The sequence below is a fragment of the Petaurus breviceps genome, unplaced genomic scaffold, assembly GCF_028583685.1.
Source record: "Petaurus breviceps papuanus isolate PSGF00001 unplaced genomic scaffold, PetGlider_PUasm1.0 84, whole genome shotgun sequence".
Taxonomy (NCBI): domain Eukaryota; kingdom Metazoa; phylum Chordata; class Mammalia; order Diprotodontia; family Petauridae; genus Petaurus; species Petaurus breviceps.
The window spans coordinates 2,925,710-2,936,360 of NW_027186645.1; positions in this window are offsets into that span (position 1 = coordinate 2,925,710).

A 10,651-nucleotide genomic window follows, 5' to 3' on the forward strand; every position below is an offset into this window, starting at 1 on the left:
ATGCTGAATAAACAACTGCCTGCTGTGTATCTTCATCTAAATGTTCCAGTAGCATCTCAAACCCAACATATACCCAACTGAACTCATCATCTTCCCCTACCTTAAAAAAAACCCGAGATCCTTCCCTTTTAACTTCCTTGTCTCTGTTGAGGATACCACCATCCTTCCATTTATTCAAGTCTGTAATCACATAGTCATTTTCAGCATGTCCCTCACCTGCCCTCAATGCAATCAGTTGACAAGCTTTGTCACTTTGACTTTTACAGCACCCAGTATTTGTTTCCTTCCCTCCACTCACACAGCCACCCACATAGTGGTCCCTGTTACCTCCCTCTTGGACTCTTTTCTTTAATCCATCATTGCAAGATTAATATTCCTAAAGCACAGGTTGATTTTATTCATTATTTTACTTAAGAAACTCCAGTGTATCTCTTTTAGCTCTAAGACAAAATACAATCTTACCTGTTTAGTATTTATAGCCTTCCACAATCTGGCCCCACCTCATTCCCCCACTAAAAAACCCTTCATATTACTCCCTCTTGTATGCTCTAAAGCCCACCAAAAATGGTATATTGGTTTTTCTCCATACAGAACCTTCTATCTCTCACCTCCATATCTTTGCACAGGCTATTTGACCCCATGCCTGGAAAACTCTCTGTCCTTACTTCTGCCTCTTGGCATCTCTAGCTTCTTTCACAATTCAGGACAAGTGCCACCTCATATAAGAGACCTTTCTTGATTCCCCCAGTTGACCTGGTTCCTCACTCCCCGAAATTATTTTGCATTTTCTCAGCATATTTTTTTGTATGCACTCCTCTATGTACATTTCATGTTTTCCCTGACTCACAGTAGAAAGTACCTTGAGGGTAGGAATATTTTGATGTTTATCTTTTTATCATTTATGATATGTATATATATATACACACATATATAATATAACCACCAGTTATTGGTATAGATATTCAATAAATACTTGTTGAATTTAATTGAATTATGAATCCAGGAATTATAACATTACACCCTGTGCTAAGATTGTTGAACTAAGACTTATTTACAAGATTCTGCCCCTTCATTCTGGAATGACCTAACCATTGCTTCCATTGTTCTGACCGCCATCACAACTCATCTTTAACTTCCTCAGTGCTGACCCTCTCTGCCCTCTGCTTTGCTTCCCACTTAGACATCTGACTGTAGAGGCAGTGTGGGAAAGTGGGAAATCAGCTATCAATACATATTGATTAATTGCCTACTATATGCTAAATTCTTGGCATTCTAAGATGGAATTAATACAGTCCATGCCTTCAAGGAGACAACATGTACTTATAAAAGTATTAACATCTTGTTACCATAAGTAGCTTATTTTCAATCTAGGGAGCAATATAATGGCCCCTAAAGTCCTTCTCTTTGACCTTAAGGGAGTTTATTTTAAATGAAAAGTTCTGAATTTAGTCATAATTGCTTCAGGTTTCTAGTAATAAAAAATTCCTAACCCAAGGTAGAGATGAAGTCATCTGCCTAATCTTACATTTATATGTTATCTCTAGTTAACTCCTGCCCTTTTTGTGGAAGAGGTAAAATTCAGCTTATGTAGAAACATTTGGATAATGAAGTAATAGATTATATGATAGTGTCTGAGGATTGACATTTATTGGGATGGGAAGATGGGGGGAAAAGTTAACCTTTTCTTGGGATTCTCCTCAGCTTAGATCCTCCTCTCAGCAATGCCTGAAGAGCCAGAAATTTTCTTAATATCTCTCTTCTCTTCCAGAGCTCTTCAGTCTAATTGCTCAGACTCTCTTTTCTTCCTCACCCCCCCCCATGCATGAATCTCTCCCTTTTATAGAAAGTAGTTAAGATATGATTTAGTGTCTCTCCCACAATGGCTTTGAGTGATCCAAGAAGATGTATAGGCTTCGTTCACACTCAATTCTGATTGTTTGGTTCAATAAGAAAAGGTAGTTACATCCAGTCAAGACATCAGAGCCAAATGGGATGATTTCAACTTCATTCTTACATATGCATAGACAGACTTTTTAGAAAAGGAGTAGAAGCTAGTTTTAGGAAAGAGGGCACTAGTAGCTACAGGGTTCATATAAAGAACAATGCTTCAACTGAGCTTTTGAAGGAAACCAACAATTCAAAGAATTAAAAATGAGGAGAGGTATATTCCAGGCATGGGAGACAACCTTTGCAAGTTCATGAAGACAAGAGATGGAAAATTATGTGGTTAGGTCATGGTATGCGTAGAGGGGTGTAATGTAAAAGAAGACTAGAAAAGTAGGGAGGAGACAGGTTGGGAGGAGCTCGATATGTCAACCAGAGGACTTGATAGTAGATTCTAGGGGTAGTAAAGAGCCATCGAGTGTGTTTATCCAGTAGGGAGATGACGTGATCAGACCTACCGTACTTTAGCAAGATCGCTTTGGCAGGTACGAAGGATGGATTAGAGAAGGGAAAGGCTTGAGATAAGAAGGCCAGGTAGGAGACCATTATAATAGTCCAGGTGAGAGGCCTGAACTAGAGTCCCCCAACCTTGTGAAAAGAGAGAGGGGGCTAAATTTGAGAGATGTAGAGCACTCACTCCCCCCTCAAAGAGAGGGGGGAGCCTTGGGTTCAAATCCTATCTCCAACACTTACTGGCAGTGTGACTATGGACAATTTACTTAATTACTTTGAACTGCAGTTTCTTTATCTGTAAAGTGGGATAATACCCCATGGGACCTACCACAACCTAGTTTTTGTGGGTATGGAATCATTATATAAAATCTTTTGGAAACCTTAACGGGCTGTGTAAATCCTAGCTATTTGTGCAGGTTTGGTATGCTTTTAGGTGACTTCTGACTCCCCTACTGCTGCCTTTTCTGGGTTGAGAAGGAGCATAATATAGTAGATAGTGCTGAATGTGGACTCAGGAAAACCTAGGTTCTGCCCTTGTCTCAGACACTTAACCTCTTTTGGCCTTAGTTTTGTTATCTGTAAAATGAGGTGGTTGGACCTGATGCTTTCCAAGGTCTCTTCCAGCTCCCATTCTATGATCCTATGATCTTTGATCTTAATTCTTTTTTTTTTTGCTTTTTGTGGGGGGAGGGCAGGGTAATTGGGGTTAAGTGATTTGCCCAACGTCCCATGGCTAGTAATTGTTAAGTGTCTGAGGCCGAATTTGAACTCGGGTCCTCCTGACTTCAGGGCCAGTGCTCTATTCACTGCGCCACCTAGCCACCCATGAATTCTTTCCAAAGCATTCCAGGACCTTCATTTATTTGTTCCTACCTTAGTTATATAACTCTGCATTGAACTTCTTAATGTTAGTGGCATAAAAGACCATATGATAAAGGGGAAAGAACGTTAATTAATCTTGGAATCAGAATAAGTTCTGCCACTTATTAGGATGGAAAAGTGCCAGTTACTGTGCTAAGCACTTCACAGATGCCTCATTTGGGGAGGTAGGTTCTATTGTTATCCTCACTTTACCATTGAGGACACTGAGGCAGAGAGATGTTAAGTGACGTGCCCATAGTCACAGAGCAGTAGGTGTCCAAGGTCAGACTCGAGCTCAGGTTTTCCTGACTCCCAGATCTAGTGGTCTATCCACCACTGGCCTAGCTGCCTACCTGGCCTGTGACTTTTCCTCATCTGTAAAATGGGGATAATAACAACATCTTCACTGGGTTGTTATGAGGATCAAATGAGATAACACTTTAAAACACTACAAAAATTTTAGCTATAAATTGTTGTTATTCAGCCTACTTAGCCTTAGGATGAATTCACCAATCATATGTTTGAAGGAAGTTATACTTACATATTCATCAATGTCAAATGTCTCCCTAAATGGGAAGAAAGCCCCCTAAACTGAATTACACATTCTTGTTGCTTTTCTCCTGACACCTTTCACTATGTTTTCTACAGAGTGTATCAGGAGAGCTTTTTTTTTTTTAAGGGTTTTATCTCCTTTAAGTCATGTTTCTGGTATCTTGCTCAGCACAATCTTTCCAAAAGCTTCTCTCATACCCTTCTGGCTTTGTTTCTAAAGGCTGAAGTCAATTTCCCAGACCCCATTGCTCCAGTTTGTTAAACAGATCTATAAAAAATTTCCTCTTTCCTACCCCCAGCTACTATCCTAAAGAAATTAGGAGGTAGAGGTCAGGAATCAAAGGCAGGTTTGAGACAAGTCTATCCAAAGATCAGAATAAGAGACCTTCAAGATACATTCTGCTCCCTGTTTTCCCTCATATCACTGCCATATCTTTTCCTCTAAAGTTCCTGGCTTCTGTTCCAGGTGAAACACCCTCAGTGCTAAAGGTACCACCCTGGAAGTGCCCCTGCCAAGGAGCAGCTAAAAACAGGCGTCTTTTCTGAAATTCCTGAGAATGACCTACCTTAGTCAGGAATTCACAAAGGATTTTATTTGACCTGCCCTCCTCCTACCAACCCCACCCTGAAGGAATGTCATCTTTCTCTCAGTTTTTCCTACAAAATGCACTCCTATCTCTGGCATCCCAGTTTCCCTTTATGATCTGTAATCTTTGCAGCAGCATGGTATAGTGGGAAGTAGGTTGGATTTGGGATCATAGAACTTGGGTCTGAATCCCCCCTGTACCACTTTCTACCTATGTGACTTAGAGAAACACTTCATTTCAGTTCTTTATCTGTCAGATGGGGGGTGGAGGTGGACTAGATGGTCTCTGAAGTCCCTTCCAGCCCTGAATCTATGGTCCTGAATCCTTATAATAGGGGCGCTGCTCTTAATTAAGCTCATCTTCTTACTGGTTTATCAGATTTTCCCCTTCTCATAATTTGGTGGGATTCTCAGGTTGAATTTCATTTTCTGGGATCCTTCCCTCTTGGACACTTCTAACTATCCTGATCTTCTCACACTTTTCTAGTTTTATCTTACTTTTCACAAAGTACCCTTTAGATAAGCTGCCCTGTGAGCCGTTAGTTTGTTTCTGTCCTGTGATTACTATGATATCCTTTAGTCATACCCATTAGTCTTATTATCCCTTTTTGTTTCTTTTTCTGAGCAAAATGTTCATTCTGTCAGCTACTCACAGAACATGCTGTAGCACGCCCTATCTCTTCTACTTAATTCTTCCAACTGATTCTTTGGAATGATCCCAGTATTGGTAATAGGCAAATTTTGGAAGTGAACAAATTTGGTACCCTGTGTATGTACATACTGCCCCTTTCTCAGTCCTATGAGACTTAATGCCCCATTGCGACTTTGGTACATTTCAACAGACACTTTTTATGGGCCTCCTTTATGCAGAGAATACTAGGCACTGGGGGAAATAAAAAATTTAACCAAGACATGGCCTCCACCTTTAGGGAGCTTATAGTCTAAGGAGGACAGTCACTACTAGGAATTTTTGTGACTGGACCAAGTACCACAGACTACCCAGGTATAAGCAGCATAAAGTACTCAGTTGAGGGGGAGGGGAGACAGAAATCATGGATTACCAGTATGAAGCCACCATCATTGCCTTAGGAGAAGTAAAGCAAAAGAGGGTAGGAATGGAGCGGCCCCTAGCCTGACATCTGGGAGATTTCTATTTTAATAAATTATTCTTACAAATAGGTGTTCAAACACTATTGGTGATGTTTGATGTTGCTAAATGATTCCAACTATTGTTAGGACCTTCTCAAGTTGTCATCTTCTATACTTAGACCCTGGGCAGGTTACTTAACCCTGTTTGTTTCAGTTTCCTTATCTGTAAAATGAACCAGAGAAGGAAATAGCAAACCATTGCAGTAACTTTGCCAAGAAAATCCCAAATGGGATCATAACAAATTAGACTCGACTGAACAACAAAATTATGTAGACACAACATGGTGTAGAGACTAGAAGACTGGCCTCAGAGACTGGAAGACCTGGGTTCAGGTTTTGCCCCTGACACATGGTGGCTGTGTGACTCTAGTGTGTAGCCTGTTCTTTCAGTGCTCTAGGCAACTTTTTAAGACTAAGTGGTAGAGAGAGAGTTAACCTGCATTGGGAGAGGAAGCTATTATCAATAAAACCACAAGTTTAGTCCCTATCCCTTTAATTTGGCTTCCTGGACAAAGCCTTGATCACTCCCCACTTGTGTAAGGGGTTAAGGCACAGAGATCACTATATTACACAATATTGCATGATAATTGCACTTGTTCAGTCATGTCCATCTCTTCATGACCCCATTTGGGGTTTTCTTGGCAAAGATACTAGAATGGTTTGCCATTTCCTTATCCAACTCATTTTACAGATGAGAAAACTGAGGCAAACAGGGTTAAGTGACTTGTCCATAGTCACACAGCTAGTAGGTGTCTGAGATGAGGTTTGAACTCAGGAAGATGAGTCTTCCTGACTCTAGGTCTAGTGCTGTTTCCATCCATAGCTGCTGGATAAGTATAACCAAGAGTGAAAAGCACTTATCTGAAGGGGAAAGTCATTACAAACTAGGGAGAGCAGAGAAGGCTTCATGGAGGTGGCAGTGTATTTGGCTTAGAGGTTAGGTAGGAATTAAACAGGAAAGAGGAGGAAAATAGGCATTCCAGGCATTGGGGGAACAGGAGGGTGTTGGGGGAGGGGAGAAGGAAGGCAGAGAATAGCAGGCTTTGGCTGGTATGTATAAGACATGGAGCAGAATAATATGAGACGGAGCTGTAAAAGGCACACCTAGGTGGTACAGTGGATAAAACGTTGAACCTGGACAAGTCATTTAACCTCTCTCTGCCTCAGTTTCCTCATCCATAAAATGGGAATACTAGTAGTGCTAACCTCTCAGGGTTTTTGTGAAAATAAAATGAGATGTTTGTAAAGTAAATGCTAGCCAGTTAATCACAAAGAATAGAACAGTACTATATTTTAAAGAGCTGTGAATGCCAAGAAAAGAAATTCAACTGTTATTCAGTAAGTAATAGTAATTCCCCCCTACATGTAGATAGAATTGGGGTCCAGGAACATCTAGGTTTGAGTCCTGCTTAAGATATTTGCTAGTTATGGGGACATAATTTATCTTCTGCACCTCTTTTTTCCTGATCTGTAAAGTAAGCATAACAGCACCTAATTGTTTTTGCAAACCCTAAAGCTCTGTATGACAGAGTTGTCATTAGTACCATCCTTCAGGTTCCTTGCTTTTCTTGAGAATAAAGCTTAATTACCATTTTAATGGCCAATAATGGTTATTTTTGTTAATCTTCCTCAGATAATATTCACATTTTTAACAGCTGCCTTCAACTAATGGTGGAAATTATAGGGAATATGGCAGGCAGGTGGTAAGAATAGCCTTGCCAGGCCCTTCCTCCCCCGAGTCCTCCAAATCAGGCCTTGATTATACAAGTATAATTATACAAGTATAATAATTTCCAGACTTAAGAATTCTCCTTATGATATCAGGCAAACTCTTTTAAGTCAGCGAGTCAGTCAACAAGCATTTGTTAAACATTTCCTATGTGCCAAGAACTTGTCTAAACTCTGGGGAAAGAAAGGGAGGCAAGAAACAATCCCTCCTCTCAAGGAGCTCACATCCTAATGTGGGAAGCACCATGTGCTGTATTATACAAACAAGGTATTTATTTACATAGAGAGAACTCACTGGAAATAATCTCAGAGAGAAAGAAGCAGATCGAGGGATATCAGGAAAGGCTTCTTGCAGCAGGTGGGATTTTAGCTGAAACTTGAAGGGAGCCAAGAAAGGTAGGAGGCAGAGATGAGGCTCACCAGGGGCGAACATGCCAGACCCGAGGGACAGCCATCAAAAATGCCTGGAGATGGGGCAATAGCAAGGAGACCCCTGGCACTGGCAAGTAGCAGAGAGAGGGTAATGAAGGGTTAAGTAGACCGGAAAGGTAAGAAGGGCTGTAAAGTCAAGCAGAGGAGAGTCCGGCTCTCTTGGTGGCAGAGATGCTAGAGTTTACTGAAAAGGTGGGGGGCATGTTCAGACCGGTGCTTTAGGAAGATTATTTTGATAACTGAGTGGAGAATAGTCTGGAGTGGGGAGATTTGAGGCAGGGAAAACAACTGGGAGGCTATCTGTCACAGTAGTCTAAGAGTGAGGTGATGAGAGCCTGCAGTGTCAGAGGAGAGAAATGTAGAGAAATCACTGTGAGTCTTGTATGCTCTTAAACCATTTTCACTACTTAAATTCGTAGCTGTTTCTTGGTTCAGAGTCCCTTCTACCTCTGTCTTATCTCCTTCCCCCCTAAACCTATGCCTGACCCCCCAAAACCAATCACCTATCACCATGAATTACTCTAGATGGTTCAGCGGGTAGAACACTGGGTCTGGAGTCAGGAAAAACTGAATTCAAATCCAGCTGCAGACACTCAATAGCTGTGTGACCCTGGGTAAGTCACTTAACCTCTCCCTGCCTCTGTTTTCTCATCTATTAAATGGAGATAACAATAGCACCTACCTCGTGGTGTTGTTGTGAGGGCTAAATGAGATAATATTTGTACTTGACATGTAGTAGGCTCTTCATAAATGCTTATTCCTTTCCCTTTCCCCTATTATCATTTGGGAGCAGCATTTAGGATAGGCCCCTAAATATCTTCATACAGATGCTCAACGTAACTGGTTATCAGCCTTCTTGGAAACTTAATGGGTTTTGTTTATAAAATGAGACTTATTGGAAGAGAGAAATTAACATATATGCAGTAAGACTTTACATGATAGTAGGGGAGAGGCAGAAAGAAAATCATGAGAGCACCCATTCAGGTCCCTGGGACACAGGGGAAAAAGCTTAAAGATGGTGTTTTGTTTTTTTCCAGAGTGATCTAGATAATTTGCCCAGTTTTCTATTTTGTATAGAATTCAGAGAGTCATTTTTTTTGTAGCCTGTACCTATTTGGCAGTCTGGTGAAGCCTATGGTGCCCTTCATAGAATAATGGTATTAAATGCATAAAATAAAAAAATGGGATTACAAAAGAAACCAATTACATTACAATTATATTTATCAAAATCTTTTTTTTAAATCAAACTGGGGTGGCTAGGTAGCACAGTGAATAGAGCACTGGCCCTGGAGTCAGGAGGACCTGAATTCAAACCCAGCCTCAGACACTTAACACAAAAAACTAGCTGTGTGACCTTGGGCAAGTCACTTAACCCCAATTGCCCTACCTTCCCCCTCCAAAAAAATTTTAAAAACTAAAAAAAAAAATCAAAGTTTATGGAACCCAGGTTAAGAAACCTGGTAATACCTAAAATAATATGTTGTTGTTCAGTAATTTTTCAGTTGCGTCCAACTCTTTGTGACCCTATTTGGGGTTTCCTTGACAAGGATACTGGAGTGGTTTGCCATTTCCTTCTCCAACTCATTTTACAGATGAGGAAACTGAGGCAAACAGGATTAAGTGACTTGCTCACACAGCTAGTAAATGTCTGAGGCCAGAAATGAACTCATGAAGATGAGTCTTTCTGATCCTAGGCTTCATACTCTATCTACTATGCCACCTAGATGCCTCTAAATAATATATTCTTTTAAAAAAATTTATTTTATTTATTTATTTTTTGTTTTTTGGAGGGGGGAAGGCAGGGCAATTAGGGTTAAGTGACTTGCCCAAGGTCACACAGCTGGTAAGTGTTAAGTGGCTGAATCTGGATTTCAGTTCAGATCCTCCTGGCTCCAGGGCTGGTGCTCTACTCACTGCTCCATCTAGATGCTCCTAAATAATATATTCTTGCATTATTTTTCCAAAACTACTGAACATATAATTTATTTAATCCTTGTTTATCTACAAGCACCTTTATGTACCTTAGTTTATTTTATGGATTACCTCCACTTTAGGAAAAAAACTATCAAAAACTACCACTGAAGTTCTACTCTGATGTCTCATAGTGGGATGGAGGTGACCCTGGGTTCCCAAAGGTCATATACAATAGCAGAGAACAAACTCAGCAGGTCTTACTAAATGATCTGTATGTATGGCATTTGCTAACCAACCTAAATCTGGGAAAGTCCATTACTATCACACAGGCTACTGGGTGATGAATTATTTTGGCAATAGCAATTCATGAAGCTTGTCCACTAAGGTGTCAGATGACAGTTCTGTGTCAGTGAAAGGCATATTACAGTGGTGAAATAACAGGTTTTGAAGTATTTGAAATATGACCATCACTACATTATCCAAACTACTAACAACCAAGCTGAACATAACTTACTGGAAACTTTTAGCCACAATTTTCCCAGGTGACTGCTGCAATCCTGGACTTCACTTTAGTTGTATTGATCAAGTCTGTGAGTATGTCCCAGTTGATAGTTGTATCAATGAGGATTGAAATATGCAGTCAGTCTAATTCATAGGATGAGAGAATCTTAAATACTTGAGAATAGCTATCATACCTCAATCCCTGTCACCCTTACACCAAGTCTTCGCTTCTCTTCTCTAGGTCAAAAGTCCCTTGCTCTTTCTGTCAGTCATATAATATGGGTGCCTACCCCTTCAACATCTTAGTTGCCCATCTCTGGATGTATCACAGACTGTCAATGTCCTTTCTTAAATGTGGCACTTATAACTGAATACAGAATCCTAGATGTCATCTAATCAGGGAAAATTATAATGTGATCTCCCTAGTTCCAGGCACAATTTTTCCCTTAATGCAGCATAAGTTTTAATTAGGTAGAATTTTTTCGTGTGTGTGTGTGTGTGTGTGTGTGTGTGTGTGTGTGTGTGTGTGTG